Source organism: Mustelus asterias, chromosome 24 (genome assembly GCF_964213995.1).
Source record: "Mustelus asterias chromosome 24, sMusAst1.hap1.1, whole genome shotgun sequence".
In the NCBI taxonomy this organism is placed as follows: Eukaryota; Metazoa; Chordata; class Chondrichthyes; order Carcharhiniformes; family Triakidae; genus Mustelus; species Mustelus asterias.
In genome coordinates this window covers 40,937,785-40,956,380 of record NC_135824.1, presented here as the reverse complement: position 1 = coordinate 40,956,380, position 18,596 = coordinate 40,937,785, and the positions used below count along the sequence as shown (strand labels likewise).

Genomic DNA, 18,596 nt, shown 5'->3' with positions numbered 1-18,596 from the left:
ATATCTAATTGCTTACTGAAAATATTCAATGTTTAGGCTTCAACTGCTTTCTGTAGATAGCGAGTACTCTGGGTGAAGAAATGTGCCCCCAACTCTGTCCTAAACAGACTATTCTGTATCCTCAGACTGTGACCCCTGGTTTAGACAACTCCACTATCGAACATGCTGGGTATTGGGGATATTCTCTCTCTCCGGGAATTGAGGAGATTCCCTTTCCCTCTCTCCAGTATTTGGAATATTTTCTATTTCTCACTCCAGGTATAGGGGAGGCTCTCTTTCTCTCCGGGTATTGGGGAGATTCTCTCTCTCTCTCCGGGTATTGAGGTGATTCTCTCCCTCTCCGGGTATTGGGGGGATTCTCTTTCTCTCTCTCTGGGTATTGAGGTGATTCTCTCTCTCTCTCTGGGTACTGGGGGGATTCTCTCTCTCTCCGGGTATGGGAGAGATTCTCTTCCTCTCTCTCTCCCCGGGTATTGAGGGAATTCTCTCTCTCTGGGTATTGGGGAGATTCTCTCTCTCCCTCTGGTTATTGGGGAGATTCTCTGTCTGCGGGTACTGGGGAGATTCTCTCTCTCTCTCTGGGTATTGGGGAGATTCTCTCTCTGGGTATTGGGGAAATTCTCTCTCTGGCTATGGGGGAGATTCTGTCTCTCTCTCTCTGGGTATTGGGGAGATTCTCTCTCTCTGGGTATTGGGGAGATTCACTCTCTCTCTCTCTGGGTATTGGGGAGATTCTGTCTCTCTCTCTCTCTCCGGGTATTAGGGAGATTCTTTCTCTCTGGCTATTGGGGAGATTCTGTCTCTCTCCCCGGGTATTGGGAGGTTTTCTCTCTCTCTGGGTATTGGGGGGATTCTGTCTCTCCCCGGGTTTTGGGGAGATTCTCTCTCTCTCTCCGGGTATTGGGGAGTTTCTCTCTCTCTCTTGGTATTGGGGGATTCTCTCTTTCTCTCCAGGTATTGGGGGGATTCTCTCTCTCTCTGGGTATTGGGGGATTCTCTCTTTCTCTCCAGGTATTGGGGAGATTCTCTCTCTCTCTCCGGGTATTGGGGAGATTCTCTCTCACTCTCTCCGGGTATTGGGGAGATTCTCTCTCACTCTCTCCGGGTATTGGGGAGATTCTCTCTCACTCTCTCCAGGTATTGGGTAGATTCTCTCTCACTCTCTCCGGGTATTGGGGAGATTCTCTCTCACTCTCTCCAGGTATTGGGGAGATTCTGTCTCACTCTCTCTCCGGATACTGGGGCGATTCCCTCTCTTCCTCCGGGTATACGGGGGACTCTCTCTCTCTCCGGGTATTGGGGCAATTCTCTCACTCTCTCCGGGTATTGTGGTCCCGTTATTTAAGAAGGGTAGCAAGGATAACCCGGGTAATTATAGGCCGGTGAGCTTGACGTCCGTGGTAGGGAACTTGGAGAAGATTCTTAGAGATAGGATATATGCGCATTTAGAACTGAATAATCTCGTTAGCAATAGGCAGCATGGTTTTGTACGAGGGAGGTCATGCCTCACAAATTTTTAAGGAGGTGACAAAAACGATTAACGAAGGAAGGGCCGTGGACGTAGTCTGTATGGATTTTGGTAAAGTGTTGGACAAGGTCCCTCATGGCAGGCTGGTGCAAAAAATTAAATCTCACGGGGTAAAAGGTGAGCTAGCGAGATGGGTGGAGAACTGGCTTAGCCATAGAATGAGTTTTAACAACACCAGGTTAAAGTCCAACAGGTCTATTTGGTAGCAAACACCATTAGCTTTCGGAGCGCTGCTCCTTTGTCAGATGAAGTGGAAATCTGCTCTCAAACAGGGCACAGAGACACAAAATCAAGTTACAGAATACTGATTAGAATGCGAATCTCTACAGACAACCAGGTCTGAAAGATACAGACAATGAGAATGGAGGGAGCATTAAGCACAGGTTAAAGAGATGTGTATTGTCTCCAGACAGGACAGACTGGCTATCTTTAAGACCTGGTTCGCTGTAGAGATTCGCATTCTAATCAGTATTCTGTAACTTGATTTTGTGTCTCTGTGCCCTGTTTGAGAGCACATTTCCACTCCATCTGACGAAGGAGCAATGCTCCGAAAGCTAATGGTATTTGCTACCAAATAAACATGTTGGACTTTAACCTGGTGTTAAAACACTTACTGTGTTTACCCCAGTCCAACGCCGGCATCTTCACATCATGATTAGCCCTAGAAGACAGAGGGTAGCAGTGGAGGGGTCTTTTTCCGGTTGGAGGTCTGTGACTAGTGGTGCTCCGAGGGCTCTGTACTGGGACCTCTGCTGTTTGTGATATATATAAATGATTTGGAGGAAGATGTAGCTGGTGTGATCAGTAAGTTTGCGGACGACATAAAGATTGCTGGAGTTGCGGATAGTGATGAACATTGTCAGAGAATGCAGCAGGACATAGATAGGCTGGAACATTGGGCGGAGAAATGGCAGATAAATGCGAAGTGATGCATTTCGGTAGATCTAATGTAAGGGGGAGCTATACAATAAATGGCAGAACCATCAGGAGTATAGACACACAGAGGGACCTGGGTGTACAAGTCCACAGATCCTTAAAGGTGGCAGCACAGGTGGAGAGGGTGGTGAAGAAGGCATATGGTATGCTTGCCTTTATTGGACGGGGCATAGAATATAAAAGTTGGCATATGATGTTGCAGCTGTATAGAACGTTGGTTAGGCCGCATTTGGAATACTGTGTCCAGTTCTGGTCGCCACACTACCAGAAGGACGTGGAGGCTTTGGAGAGAGTACAGAAAAGGTTGACCAGGATGTTACTTGGTATGGAGGGTCTCAGCTATGAGGAGAGATTAGGTAAACTGGGGTTGTTCTCCTTGGAAAGACGGAGGATGAGGGGCGACCTAATAGAGGTGTATAAAATCATGAAGGGCATAGATAGGGTGAACAGTGGGAAGCTTTTTCCCAGGTCAGAGGTGACGAACACAAGGGATCACGGGTTCAAGGTGAGGGGGGCAAGGTTCAACACAGATGTCAGGGGGACGTATTTTACACAGAGGGTGGTGGGGGCCTGGAATGCACTGCCAAGCAAGGTGATTGAGGCACACACGCTCGGATCATTTAACATGTATCGAGATAACCACATGAACAGACTGGGAATAGAGGGATACAAAAGAATGGTCTACTTGGGCACATGAGCGGCGCAGGCTTGGAGGGCCGAAGGGCCTGTTCCTGTGCTGTATTGTTCTTTGTATTGGGGAGATTCTCTCTCTCTCTCCGGGTGTTGGGGAGATTCTCTCTCTCTCTCCAGGTATTGGGGAGATTCTCTTTCTCTCTCCGGGTATGGCGAGATTCTCTCTCTCTCTCCGGGTATTGGGGAGATTCTCTCTCTCTCCGGGTATTGGGGAGATTCTCTCTCTCTCTCCGGGTATGGCGAGATTCTCTCTCTCTCTCCGGGTATTGGGGAGATTCTCTCTCTCTCCGGGTATTGGGGAGATTCTCTTTCTCTCTCTCCGGGTATTGAAGAGATTCTCTCTTTCTCTGGGTATTGGGGAGATTCTCTCTCTCTCTCCGGGCATTGGGGAGATTCTCTCTCTCTCTCCGGGTATTGGGGAGATTCTCTCTCTCTCTCCGGGTATTGGGGAGATTCTCTCTCTCTCTCCGGGTATTGGGGAGATTCTCTCTCTCTCCGGGTATTGGGGAGATTCTCTCTCTCTCTCCGGGCATTGGGGAGATTCTCTCTCTCTCTCCGGGCATTGGGGAGATTCTCTCTCTCTCTCTGGGTATTGGGGAGATTCTCTCTCTCTCCGGGTATTGGGGAGATTCTCTCTCTCTCCGGGTATTGGGGAGATTCTCTCTCTCTCCGGGTATTGGGGAGATTCTCTCTCTCTCCGGGTATTGGGGAGATTCTCTCTCTCTCTCCGGGTATTGGGGAGATTCTCTCTCTCTCTCCGGGTATTGGGGAGATTCTCTTTCTCTCTCTCCGGGTATTGGGGAGATTCTCTCTCTCTCTCCGGGTATTGGGGAGATTCTCTCTCTCTCTCCGGGTATTGGGGAGATTCTCTCTCTCTCTCCGGGTATTGGGGAGATTCTCTCTCTCTCCGGGTATTGGGGAGATTCTCTCTCTCTCCGGGTATAGGGGAGATTCTCTCTCTCTCCGGGTATTGGGGAGATTCTCTCTCTCTCCGGGTATTGGGGAGGTTCTCTCTCTCTCTCCGGGTATTGGGGAGATTCTCTCTCTCTCCGGGTATTGGGGAGATTCTCTCTCTCTCCAGGTATTGGGGAGATTCTCTCTCTCTCCGGGTATTGGGGAGATTCTCTCTCTCTCCGGGTATTGGGGATATTCTCTCTCTCTCCGGGTATTGGGGAGATTCTCTCTCTCTCTCTGGGTATTGGGGAGATTCTCTCTCTCTCCGGGTATTGGGGAGATTCTCTCTCTCTCTCTGGGTATTGGGGAGATTCTCTCTCTCTCTCCGGGTATTGGGGAGATTCTCTCTCTCTCTCCGGGTATTGGGGAGATTCTCTCTCTCTCTCCGGGTATTGAAGAGATTCTCTCTCTCTCCGGGTATTGGGGAGATTCTCTCTCTCTCTCTCTCTCCGGGTATTGAAGAGATTCTCTCTCTCTCCGGGTATTGGGGAGATTCTCTCTCTCTCTCTGGGTATTGGGGAGATTCTCTCTCTCTCCGGGTATTGGGGAGATTCTCTCTCTCTCTCTGGGTATTGGGGAGATTCTCTCTCTCTCCGGGTATTGGGGAGATTCTCTCTCTCTCCGGGTATTGGGGAGATTCTCTCTCTCTCCGGGTATTGGGGAGATTCTCTCTCTCTCTCCGGGTATTGGGGAGATTCTCTCTCTCTCTCCGGGTATTGGGGAGATTCTCTCTCTCTCTCCGGGTATTGGGGAGATTCTCCTCTCTCTCCGGGTATTGGGGAGATTCTCTCTCTCTCTCCGGGTATTGGGGAGATTCTCTCTCTCTCTCCGGGTATTGGGGAGATTCTCTCTCTCTCTCCGGGTATTGGGGAGATTCTCTCTCTCTCCAGGTATTGGGGAGATTCTCTCTCTCTCCGGGTATTGGGGAGATTCTCTCTCTCTCCGGGTATTGGGGAGATTCTCTCTCTCTCCGGGTATTGGGGAGATTCTCTCTCTCTCCGGGTATTGGGGAGATTCTCTCTCTCTCCGGGTATTGGGGAGATTCTCTCTCTCTCTCCGGGTATTGGGGAGATTCTCTCTCTCTCCGGGTATTGGGGAGATTCTCTCTCTCTCCAGGTATTGCGGAGATTCTCTCTCTCTCTCCGGGTATTGGGGAGATTCTCTCTCTCTCTCCGAGTGTTGGGGAGATTCTCTCTCTCTCCACGGGTATTGGGGAGATTCTCTCTCTCTCCGGGTATTGGGGAGATTCTCTCTCTCTCCGGGTATTGGGGAGATTCTCTCTCTCTCTCCGGGTATTGGGGAGATTCTCTCTCTCTCCGGGTATTGGGGAGATTCTCTCTCTCTCCGGGTATTGGGGAGATTCTCTCTCTCTCCGGGTATTGAAGAGATTCTCTCTCTCTCCGGGTATTGGGGAGATTCTCTCTCTCTCTCCGGGTATTGGGGAGATTCTCTCTCTCTCTCCGGGTATTGGGGAGATTCTCTCTCTCTCTCCGGGTATTGGGGAGATTCTCTCTCTCTCTCCGGGTATTGGGGAGATTCTCTCTCTCTCTCCGGGTATTGGGGAGATTCTCTCTCTCTCTCCGGGTATTGGGGAGATTCTCTCTCTCTCTCCGGGTATTGGGGAGATTCTCTCTCTCTCTCCGGGTATTGGGGAGATTCTCTCTCTCTCTCCGGGTATTGGGGAGATTCTCTCTCTCTCCAGGTATTGGGGAGATTCTCTCTCTCTCCACGGGTATTGGGGAGATTCTCTCTCTCTCCGGGTATTGGGGAGATTCTCTCTCTCTCCGGGTATTGGGGAGATTCTCTCTCTCTCCGGGTATTGGGGAGATTCTCTCTCTCTCCGGGTATTGGGGAGATTCTCTCTCTCTCTCCGGGTATTGGGGAGATTCTCTCTCTCTCCGGGTATTGGGGAGATTCTCTCTCTCTCCAGGTATTGGGGAGATTCTCTCTCTCTCTCCGGGTATTGGGGAGATTCTCTCTCTCTCTCCGAGTGTTGGGGAGATTCTCTCTCTCTCCACGGGTATTGGGGATATTCTCTCTCTCTCTCCGAGTGTTGGGGAGATTCTCTCTCTCTCCACGGGTATTGGGGAGATTCTCTCTCTCTCCGGGTATTGGGGAGATTCTCTCTCTCTCCGGGTATTGGATTCTCTCTCTCTCTCTCTCTCCGGGTATTGGGGAGATTCTCTCTCCCTCTCCGGGTATTGGGGAGATTCTCTCTCTCTCTCCGGGTATTGGGGATATTCTCTCTCTCTCTCTCCGGGTATTGGGGAGATTCTCTCTCTCTCCGGGTATTGGGGAGATTCTCTCCCTCTCCGGGTATTGGGGAGATTCTCTCTCTCTCTCTCCGGGTATTGGGGAGATTCTCTCTCTCTCTCCGGGTATTGGGGAGATTCTCTCTCTCTCTCCGGGTATTGGGGAGATTCTCTCTCTCTCCGGGTATTGGGGAGATTCTCTCTCTCTCTCCGGGTATTGGGGACATTCTCTCTCTCTCCGGGTATTGAAGAGATTCTCTCTCAGGGTATTGGGGGGATTTTCTCTCTCGCTCTCCAGGTATTGGGGAGATTCTCGCTCTCTCCGGGTATGTGGAAATTCTCTCTCTCTCGGGGTATTGGGGAGATTGTCTCTCTCTCCGGGTATTGGGGAGATTCTCTCTCCCTCTCTCTCTCTCCGGGTATTGGGCAGAGTCTCTCTCCATCTCTCCGGGTATTGGGGGTATTTTCTCTCTCTCCCGGTATTGGGGAGATTCTCTCTCTCTCTGGGTATCGGGGAGATTCTCTCTCTCTCTCCGGGTATTGGGGAGATTCTCTCTCTCTCTCTGGGTATCGGGGAGATTCTCTCTCTCTCTCCGGGTAGTGGGGAGATTCTCTCTCTCTCTCCGGGTATTGGGGAGATTCTCTCTCTCTCCGGGTATTGGGGAGATTCTCTCTCTCTCTCTGGGTATTGGGGAGATTCTCTCTCTCTCTCCGGGTACTGGGGAGATTCTCTCTCTCTCTCTGGGTTTCGGGGAGATTCTCTCTCTCTCTCCGGGTATTGGGGAGATTCTCTCTCTCTCCGGGTATTGGGGAGATTCTCTCTCTCCGGGTATTGAGGAGATTCTCTCTCTCCGGGTATTGGGGAGATTCTCTCTCTCTCTCCGGGTATTGGGGAGATTCTCTCTCTCTCTCCGGGTATTGGGGAGATTCTCTCTCTCTCTCCGGGCATTGGGGAGATTCTCTCTCTCTCTCTCTCCGGGTATTGGGGAGATTCTCTCTCTCTCTCTCCGGGTATTGGGGAGATTCTCTCTCTCCGGGTATTGGGGAGATTCTCTCTCTCTCTCCGGGTATTGGGGAGATTCTCTCTCTCTCTCTCCGGGTATTGGGGAGATTCTCTCTCTCTCTCCGGGTATTGGGGAGATTCTCTCTCTCTCTCCGGGTATTGGGGAGATTCTCTCTCTCTCCGGGTATTGGGGAGATTCTCTCTCTCCGGGTATTGGGGAGATTCTCTCTCTCTCCGGGTATTGGGGAGATTCTCTCTCTCTCCGGGTATTGGGGAGATTCTCTCTCTCTCCGGGTATTGGGGAGATTCTCTCTCTCTCCGGGTATTGGGGAGATTCTCTCTCTCTCCGGGTATTGGGGAGATTCTCTCTCTCTCTCCAGGTATTGAAGAGATTTTCTCTCTCTCCGGGTATTGGGGAGATTCTCTCTCTCCGGGTATTGGGGACATTCTCTCTCTCTCTGGGTATTGGGGAGATTCTCTCTCTCTCTCCGGGTATTGGGGAGATTCTCTCTCTCTCTCCGGGTATTGGGGAGATTCTCTCTCTCTCCGGGTATTGGGGAGATTCTCTCTCTCTCCAGGTATTGGGGAGATTCTCTCTCTCTCTCTCTCCGGGTACTGGGGAGATTCTCTCTCTCTCCGGGTATTGGGGAGATTCTGTCTCTCCTGGTATTGAAGAGATTCTCTCTCTCTCTCCAGGTATTGGGCATATTCTCTCTCAGGGTATTGGGGGGATTTTCTCTCTCGCTCTCCAGGTATGGGGGAAATTCTCTCTCTCTCAGGGTATTGGGGAGACTGTCTCTCTCTCCGGGTATTGGGGAGATTCTCTCTCTCTCAGGGTATTGGAGAGATTGTCTCTCTCTCCGGGTATTGGGGAGATTCTCTCTCTCTCAGGGTATTGGGGAGATTCTCTCTCTCTCTGGGTATTGGGGAAATTCTCTCTCTCTCTGGGTATTGGGGAGATTGTCTCTCTCTCCGGGTATTGGGGAGATTCTCTCTCTCTCAGGGTATTGGAGAGATTGTCTCTCTCTCCGGGTATTGGGGAGATTCTCTCCCCTCTCTCACTCGGTATTGGGGAGATTCTCTCTCTCTCCGGGTATTGGGGAGATTCTCTCGCTCTCTCCGGGTATAGGGGAGATGCTCTCTCTCTCTCTGGGTATTGGGCAGAGTCTCTCTCCATCTCTCTGGGTATTGGGAGTATTTTCTCTCTCTCCCCCGGTATCGGGGTGATTCCCTCTCTCTCTCTAGCCAGGTATTGGGGAGATTCTCTCTCTCTCCGGGTATTGGGGAGATTCTCTCTCTCTCCGGGTATTGGGGAGATTCTCTCTCTCTCCGGGTATTGGGGAGATTCTCTCTCTCTCTCCGGGTATTGGGGAGATTCTCTCTCTCTCCGGGTATTGGGGAGATTCTCTCTCTCTCCAGGTATTGCGGAGATTCTCTCTCTCTCTCCGGGTATTGGGGAGATTCTCTCTCTCTCTCCGAGTGTTGGGGAGATTCTCTCTCTCTCCACGGGTATTGGGGAGATTCTCTCTCTCTCCGGGTATTGGGGAGATTCTCTCTCTCTCCGGGTATTGGGGAGATTCTCTCTCTCTCTCCGGGTATTGGGGAGATTCTCTCTCTCTCCGGGTATTGGGGAGATTCTCTCTCTCTCCGGGTATTGGGGAGATTCTCTCTCTCTCCGGGTATTGAAGAGATTCTCTCTCTCTCCGGGTATTGGGGAGATTCTCTCTCTCTCTCCGGGTATTGGGGAGATTCTCTCTCTCTCTCCGGGTATTGGGGAGATTCTCTCTCTCTCTCCGGGTATTGGGGAGATTCTCTCTCTCTCTCCGGGTATTGGGGAGATTCTCTCTCTCTCTCCGGGTATTGGGGAGATTCTCTCTCTCTCTCCGGGTATTGGGGAGATTCTCTCTCTCTCTCCGGGTATTGGGGAGATTCTCTCTCTCTCTCCGGGTATTGGGGAGATTCTCTCTCTCTCTCCGGGTATTGGGGAGATTCTCTCTCTCTCCAGGTATTGGGGAGATTCTCTCTCTCTCCACGGGTATTGGGGAGATTCTCTCTCTCTCCGGGTATTGGGGAGATTCTCTCTCTCTCCGGGTATTGGGGAGATTCTCTCTCTCTCCGGGTATTGGGGAGATTCTCTCTCTCTCCGGGTATTGGGGAGATTCTCTCTCTCTCTCCGGGTATTGGGGAGATTCTCTCTCTCTCCGGGTATTGGGGAGATTCTCTCTCTCTCCAGGTATTGGGGAGATTCTCTCTCTCTCTCCGGGTATTGGGGAGATTCTCTCTCTCTCTCCGAGTGTTGGGGAGATTCTCTCTCTCTCCACGGGTATTGGGGATATTCTCTCTCTCTCTCCGAGTGTTGGGGAGATTCTCTCTCTCTCCACGGGTATTGGGGAGATTCTCTCTCTCTCCGGGTATTGGGGAGATTCTCTCTCTCTCCGGGTATTGGATTCTCTCTCTCTCTCTCTCTCCGGGTATTGGGGAGATTCTCTCTCCCTCTCCGGGTATTGGGGAGATTCTCTCTCTCTCTCCGGGTATTGGGGATATTCTCTCTCTCTCTCTCCGGGTATTGGGGAGATTCTCTCTCTCTCCGGGTATTGGGGAGATTCTCTCCCTCTCCGGGTATTGGGGAGATTCTCTCTCTCTCTCTCCGGGTATTGGGGAGATTCTCTCTCTCTCTCCGGGTATTGGGGAGATTCTCTCTCTCTCTCCGGGTATTGGGGAGATTCTCTCTCTCTCCGGGTATTGGGGAGATTCTCTCTCTCTCTCCGGGTATTGGGGACATTCTCTCTCTCTCCGGGTATTGAAGAGATTCTCTCTCAGGGTATTGGGGGGATTTTCTCTCTCGCTCTCCAGGTATTGGGGAGATTCTCGCTCTCTCCGGGTATGTGGAAATTCTCTCTCTCTCGGGGTATTGGGGAGATTGTCTCTCTCTCCGGGTATTGGGGAGATTCTCTCTCCCTCTCTCTCTCTCCGGGTATTGGGCAGAGTCTCTCTCCATCTCTCCGGGTATTGGGGGTATTTTCTCTCTCTCCCGGTATTGGGGAGATTCTCTCTCTCTCTGGGTATCGGGGAGATTCTCTCTCTCTCTCCGGGTATTGGGGAGATTCTCTCTCTCTCTCTGGGTATCGGGGAGATTCTCTCTCTCTCTCCGGGTAGTGGGGAGATTCTCTCTCTCTCTCCGGGTATTGGGGAGATTCTCTCTCTCTCCGGGTATTGGGGAGATTCTCTCTCTCTCTCTGGGTATTGGGGAGATTCTCTCTCTCTCTCCGGGTACTGGGGAGATTCTCTCTCTCTCTCTGGGTTTCGGGGAGATTCTCTCTCTCTCTCCGGGTATTGGGGAGATTCTCTCTCTCTCCGGGTATTGGGGAGATTCTCTCTCTCCGGGTATTGAGGAGATTCTCTCTCTCCGGGTATTGGGGAGATTCTCTCTCTCTCTCCGGGTATTGGGGAGATTCTCTCTCTCTCTCCGGGTATTGGGGAGATTCTCTCTCTCTCTCCGGGCATTGGGGAGATTCTCTCTCTCTCTCTCTCCGGGTATTGGGGAGATTCTCTCTCTCTCTCTCCGGGTATTGGGGAGATTCTCTCTCTCCGGGTATTGGGGAGATTCTCTCTCTCTCTCCGGGTATTGGGGAGATTCTCTCTCTCTCTCTCCGGGTATTGGGGAGATTCTCTCTCTCTCTCCGGGTATTGGGGAGATTCTCTCTCTCTCTCCGGGTATTGGGGAGATTCTCTCTCTCTCCGGGTATTGGGGAGATTCTCTCTCTCCGGGTATTGGGGAGATTCTCTCTCTCTCCGGGTATTGGGGAGATTCTCTCTCTCTCCGGGTATTGGGGAGATTCTCTCTCTCTCCGGGTATTGGGGAGATTCTCTCTCTCTCCGGGTATTGGGGAGATTCTCTCTCTCTCCGGGTATTGGGGAGATTCTCTCTCTCTCTCCAGGTATTGAAGAGATTTTCTCTCTCTCCGGGTATTGGGGAGATTCTCTCTCTCCGGGTATTGGGGACATTCTCTCTCTCTCTGGGTATTGGGGAGATTCTCTCTCTCTCTCCGGGTATTGGGGAGATTCTCTCTCTCTCTCCGGGTATTGGGGAGATTCTCTCTCTCTCCGGGTATTGGGGAGATTCTCTCTCTCTCCAGGTATTGGGGAGATTCTCTCTCTCTCTCTCTCCGGGTACTGGGGAGATTCTCTCTCTCTCCGGGTATTGGGGAGATTCTGTCTCTCCTGGTATTGAAGAGATTCTCTCTCTCTCTCCAGGTATTGGGCATATTCTCTCTCAGGGTATTGGGGGGATTTTCTCTCTCGCTCTCCAGGTATGGGGGAAATTCTCTCTCTCTCAGGGTATTGGGGAGACTGTCTCTCTCTCCGGGTATTGGGGAGATTCTCTCTCTCTCAGGGTATTGGAGAGATTGTCTCTCTCTCCGGGTATTGGGGAGATTCTCTCTCTCTCAGGGTATTGGGGAGATTCTCTCTCTCTCTGGGTATTGGGGAAATTCTCTCTCTCTCTGGGTATTGGGGAGATTGTCTCTCTCTCCGGGTATTGGGGAGATTCTCTCTCTCTCAGGGTATTGGAGAGATTGTCTCTCTCTCCGGGTATTGGGGAGATTCTCTCCCCTCTCTCACTCGGTATTGGGGAGATTCTCTCTCTCTCCGGGTATTGGGGAGATTCTCTCGCTCTCTCCGGGTATAGGGGAGATGCTCTCTCTCTCTCTGGGTATTGGGCAGAGTCTCTCTCCATCTCTCTGGGTATTGGGAGTATTTTCTCTCTCTCCCCCGGTATCGGGGTGATTCCCTCTCTCTCTCTAGCCAGGTATTGCGGAGATTCTCTCTCTCTCCGGGTATTGCGGAGATTCTCTCCCTCTCCGGGTATTGCGGAGATTCTCTCTCTCTCCGGGTATTGGGGAGATTCTCCCTCTCTCCGGGTATTGCGGAGATTCTCTCTCTCTCCGGGTATTGCGGAGATTCTCTCCCTCTCCGGGTATTGCGGAGATTCTCTCTCTCTCTCTCCGGGTATTGGGGAGATTCTCTCTCTCTCCGGGTATTGGGGAGATTCTCTCTCTCTCCGGGTATTGGGGAGATTCTCTCTCTCTCCGGGTATTGGGGAGATTCTCTCTCTCTCCGGGTATTGCGGAGATTCTCTCTCTCTCTCCGGGTGTTGGGGAGATTCTGTCACTCTCTCCAGGTATTGGGGAGATTCTCTCTCTCCCCGGGTATTGGGGAGATTCTCTCTCTCTCTCTCCTGGTATTGAAGAGATTCTCTCTCTCTCTCTCCAGGTATTGGGCAGATTCTCTCTCTCTCTGGGTGTTGGGGGCGATTCTCTCTCTCCCTCCCCGGGTTATGGGGAGATTCTCTCACTCTCTCCGGGTCTTGGGGAGATTCTCTCTCTCTCTCCGGGTATTGGGGAGATTCTCTCTCTCTCTCCGGGTATTGGGGAGATTCTCTCTCTCTCTCTCTCTCCGGGTATTGGGGAGATTCTCTCTCTCTCTCCGGGTATTGGGGAGATTCTCTCTCTCTCTCCGGGTATTGGGGAGATTCTCTCTCTCTCCGGGTATTGGGGAGATTCTCTCTCTCTCTCCGGGTATTGGGGAGATTCTCTCTCTCTCTCTCCGGGTATTGGGGAGATTCTCTCACTCTCTCCGGGTCTTGGGGAGATTCTCTCTCTCTCTCCGGGTATTGGGGAGATTCTCTCTCTCTCTCCGGGTATTGGGGAGATTCTCTCTCTCCGGGTATTGGGGAGATTCTCTCTCTCTCTCCGGGTATTGGGGAGATTCTCTCTCTCTCCGGGTATTGGGGAGATTCTCTCTCTCCGGGTATTGGGGAGATTCTCTCTCTCCGGGTATTGGGGAGATTCTCTCTCTCCGGGTATTGGGGAGATTCTCTCTCTCCGGGTATTGGGGAGATTCTCTCTCTCCGGGTATTGGGGAGATTCTCTCTCTCTCTCCGGGTATTGGGGAGATTCTCTCTCTCTCCGGGTATTGGGGAGATTCTCTCTCTCTCCGGGTATTGGGGAGATTCTCTCTCTCCGGGTATTGGGGAGATTCTCTCTCTCTCTCCGGGTATTGGGGAGATTCTCTCTCTCTCTCCGGGTATTGGGGAGATTCTCTCTCTCTCTCCGGGTATTGGGGAGATTCTCTCTCTCCGAGTATTGGGGAGATTCTCTCTCTCCGGGTATTGGGGAGATTCTCTCTCTCCGAGTATTGGGGAGATTCTCTCTCTCTCCGGGTATTGGGGAGATTCTCTCTCTCTCCGGGTATTGGGGAGATTCTCTCTCTCCGAGTATTGGGGAGATTCTCTCTCTCCGGGTATTGGGGAGATTCTCTCTCTCTCTCCGGGTATTGGGGAGATTCTCTCTCTCCGGGTATTGGGGAGATTCTCTCTCTCTCTCCGGGTATTGGGGAGATTCTCTCTCTCTCTCCGGGTATTGGGGAGATTCTCTCTCTCTCTCCGAGTATTGGGGAGATTCTCTCTCTCCGGGTATTGGGGAGATTCTCTCTCTCCGGGTATTGGGGAGATTCTCTCTCTCTCCGAGTATTGGGGAGATTCTCTCTCTCTGGGTATTGGGGAGGTTCTCTCTCTCTCTCTCTCCGAGTATTGGGGAGATTCTCTCTCTCCGGGTATTGGGGAGATTCTCTCTCTCTCCGGGTATTGGGGAAATTCTCTCTCTCGCCGCCTCCTTACCTGACAATGGCGGCCACTCACAGCTGAGCCATCCGCGCATGCGCACGTTCCTCTCTGGCGTGTGTATCTGCGCCTGCGCTGATCTCTCATTGATGCAGGCCTTTCCTCTGCGCGCGGAGGTCTGGGATACCGGACCTTTCATTGCTGCTGCATTTCTGCTGCCCACAGTTTCTTTTGGTCGCATTCAACCGTTGCATCATCAGCTTTCTCGGTGTTCCTGACGAAAATAAATTGAAATGAGTGTTGAAATAATTTGTATGTCACTCCTTTTACTTCTTTTGCCTGCGTGCCTTTATTTGCTGTCAAGCGTCTTGAGGTGCCCTTGAAAAACGCTTTGCAAACGCAAACCATTCTTCATGTATCAATAATTGATCTTCATTTCTACAACATGTAAATAGAAAATAGCAGCAGGAGTAGATCATTCGGCCCTTCGCGCCTGCACTGCTGTCTCATAACGGCAGGGAACAAGGTTCGATTCCAGCCTTGGGTCATTGTCTGTGTGGAGTTTGTATGTTTTCCGTGTTTGCGTGGGTTTCCTCTGCGTCCTCTGGTTTCCTCCCACAGTCCAAAAATTTGCAGGTTAGGTTGATTGGCCATGCTAAATTGTCCCTTTGTTTCACGGGGACTAGGGTAAATACATGGGGTTATGGGGATATAGCCTGGCTTGGATTGTTAGACATGATGTGGCGATGCCGGCGTTGGACTGGGGTGAACACAGTAAAAGTTTTAACAACACCAGGTTAAAGTCCAACAGGTTTATTTGGTAGCAAATACCATTAGCAGCTCTCCGAAAGCTAGTGGTATTTGCTACCAAATAAACCTGTTGGACTTGAACCTGGTGTTGTTAAAACTCTTATTGGATTGTTAGAAACATAGAAACATCGAAAAACTACAGCACAAAACAGGCCCTTCGGCCCCACAAGTTGTGCCGAACATATCCCTACCTTTTAGGCCTACCTATAACCCTCCATCCTATTATTTCCCATGTACTCATCCAGGAGTCTCTTAATAGTTGTTGTCAGTGCAAGCTTGATAGGCTGAAAAGCCTCCTTCTGCACTGTCGGGATTCTATGACATTAATGTGATCATGGTTGATCCTTTATCTCAATACATTTTCCACATAACCCCTTCAGCCATGAACCATGAATTAACCTTTACAGAATCATAGCATCAAAGAATGGCCCAGAGACAGGCCCTTTGGCCCAAACTGGTGGATGCCGATCAAAAAGTCCATTTAAGCTAACCTCATTTGCCTACAGTTGGCCCTTTATCCCTCTAAACCTTTCCTATCCATGTATCTGTCCAAATGCCTTTTAAATGTTATCAATGTCCCTGCCTCAACCACTTCCTCCGGCAGCTCATTCTACATACGCACCACCCTCTGTGTAAAAGTTGCTCCTCAGGTTCCCATTCATTCTTTCCCCTATTAACTTAAACCTGTGCCCTCTCGTTCTCGATTCCTTAACCCTGGGAAAAGACTGAGTGCATTCACTCTATCCATGCCTCTCATGATCGTATACACCTCTATACGATCATACCTCAGTCTCCTACGCTCCAAAGATAAAAGTCCTAGCCTGTCCAATCTTTCCCTATAACTCAGTCCCTTGAGTCCTTGTAAATCTCTTCTGCACCTCTCCAGCCTGTCCATGCTCCTCAATCTTGTACACCTCTATCAGGTCACCCCTCAGCCTTCTCTGCTCCAATGAAAACTACCCATCCACATCAACGGTGAAGTGGAAATGGTTGAGAGCTTCAAATGATGAGATGGAGTACAGGAAAGGGATACAGCATCTGGTGAATTGGTGCGACAATAATAAGTTCTCCCTCAATGTCAGTAAAACTAAGGAGATTGTCGTCGACTTTAGGAAGCGTAGTGGAGGCCATCCCCCTGTCTACTTGAATGGGGATAAAGTGGAAATGGTCAATAGCGTCAGGTTTCTAGGTATCCAGATCACCAACAGCTTGTCCTGGTCCCTCGACACTGATGCTCGAGTTAAGAAAGCCCACCAATGCCTCTACTTTCTCAGGGAACTTAGGAAATTTGGCATGTCTCACCAACGTTTACAGATGCACCATAGAAATCATCCTTTCCGAATGTATCACAGCTTGGTATGGCTCCTGCTTTGACTAAGACCACAAGAAACTACAAAGGGTTGTGAAACATAGAAACATAAAAGATAGGTGCAGGAGGAGGCCATTTGGCCCTTTGAGCCTGCTCCGCCATTCATTACGATCATGGCTGATCATCCAACTCAATAGCCTAATCCTGCTTTTTCCTCATAACCTTTGGTCCCATGTGCCCCAAGTGCTATATCCAGCCACCTCTTGAATACATTCAATGTTTTGGCATCAACTACTTCCTGTGGTAATGAATTCCACAGGCTCACCACTCTTTGGGTGAAGAAACATCTCCTCACCTCCGTCCTAAATGGTCTACTCTGAATCCTCAGACTGTAACCCCTGGATCTGGACTCCCCCACCATCAGGAACATCCTCCCTGCGTCTATCCTGTCTCGACCTGTTAGAATTTTATAAGTCTTCATGAGATCCCCCGCATTCATCAGAGCTCAAGTGAAAACAATCCTAACCTAGTCAATCTCTCCTCATTCATCAGTCCCGCCATCCCTGGAATCAGCCTGGTAAACCTTCGCTGCACTCCCTCGAGAGCAAGGACATCCTTCCTCAGAAAAGGAGACCAAAACTGCACACAATACTCTAGGTGTGGCCTCACCAAGGCCCTGTATAGTTGCAACAACACATCCCTGCTCCTGTACTCAAAAACTCTCGTAACGAAGGCCAACATGCCATTTGCCTTCTTTACCACCTGCTGCGCCTGCATGCTTACCTTCAGTGACTGATGCACAAGGACACCCAGGTCCCACTGAACACTCCCCTCTCCCAATTTACAGCCATTCAGGTAGTAATCTGCCTTCTTGTTTTTGCTTCCAAAGTGAATAACCTCACATTTATCCAAATTCTACTGCATCTGCCATTAATTAGCCCACTCACCCAACCTGTCCGGGTCTTTCTGAAGGATCTCTGCATCCTCGTCACCATTCACCCTCCCACCCAACTTGGTATCATCTGCAAATTTTGAGATGTCACAGTTTTTTCCCTCATCCAAATCATTAATATATATTGTGAATAGCTGGGGTCCCAGCAAGAAGCACACCTTAATTCCTACTCTTTGTTTCCTCGCTGCCAACCAGTTTTCTATCCATCTCAATACACTTCCTCCAATCCCATGAGCTTTAATCTTGCACGATAATCCTTTCTGCGGGACTTTGTCAAACGCTTTCTGAAAGTCCAAATATACCACATTGACTGGTTCCCCCCTTGTCAACTCTATTAGTTACATCTTCAAAGAATTCGAACAGGTTTGTCAAGCATGATTTCCCCTTCAAAAATCCATGCTGACTCTGATCCTGCTTTCTAAATGCTCTGCTATAATGTTTTTGATAATGAACAAAGAATAAAGAACATTACAGCACAGGAACAGGCCCTTCGGCCCTCCAAGCCTGCGCCAAACATGCTGCCCGACTGAACTAAACACCCTACCCTTCCGGGGACCATATCCCTCCATTCCCATCCTATTCATGTATTTGTCAAGACGCCCCTTCAAAGTCACTATCATACCTGCTTCCACTACCTCCCCCGGCAGCGAGTTCCAGGCACCCACCACCCTCTGTGTAAAAAACTTGCCTCACACAACTCCTTTAAACCTTGCCCCTCGCACCTTAAACATATGCTCCCTGGTAATTGACTCTTCCACCCTGGGAAATAGGTTCTGACTATCCACTCTGTCTATGCCTCTCATAATCTTGTAGACTTCTATCAGGTCTCCCCTCAACCTCCGTCGTTCCAGTGAGAACAAACCAAGTTTCTCCAACCCCTCCTCATAGCTAATGCCCTCCATACCAGGCAACATCCTGGTAAATCTTTTCTGTACCCTCTCCAAAGCCTCCACATCCTTCTGGTAGTGTGGCGACCAGAATTGAACACTATATTCCAAGTGCGGCCTAACTAAGATTCTATAAAGCTGCAACATGACTTGCCACTTTCAGTGACCTGTACCTGTACACCCAGATCCCTTTGCCTATCAATACTCTTAAGGGTTCTGCCATTTACTGTATATTTTCCATCCGTATTAGACCTTCCAAAACGCACAACCGCACATTTGTCCAGATTAAACTCCATCTGCCATCTCTCCGCCCAAGTCTCTAACCGATCAATATCCTGCTGTATCCTCTGATGGTCCTCATTGCTACCTGCAAATCCACCAACCTTTGTGTCGTCCGCAAACGTACTAATCAAACCAGTTACATCTTCCTCCAAATCATTTATATGTATTACAAACAGCAAAGGTCCCAGCACTGATCTCTGAGGAATGCCACTTATCACAGCCCTCCATTCAGAAAGGCACCCTGTCTTCTATGACCGAGCCAGTTCTGTACCCACCTTGCCAGCTCACCTCTGATCCCTTGCTACTTCACCTTCTGCACCAGTCTGCCATGAGGGACCTTGTCAAAGGTCTTACTGAAGTCCATGTAGACA

The 18,596-nt window shown here is 50.3% G+C and overlaps 1 protein-coding gene across 2 annotated transcripts in view; it reads right to left on the bottom strand.

Moving 5' to 3' along the window:
- Positions 1-14,072, bottom strand: part of LOC144511334 (uncharacterized) — a 71,775-nt gene extending 57,703 nt beyond the window's left edge. For both annotated transcript variants that reach the window (XM_078241601.1, XM_078241602.1), the window contains exon 1: positions 14,043-14,072. The gene's annotated coding sequence lies outside the window, so the exon portion shown is untranslated. The remainder of the gene's footprint in view (positions 1-14,042) is intronic.
- Between the last annotated feature and the right edge of the window lie 4,524 nt (positions 14,073-18,596).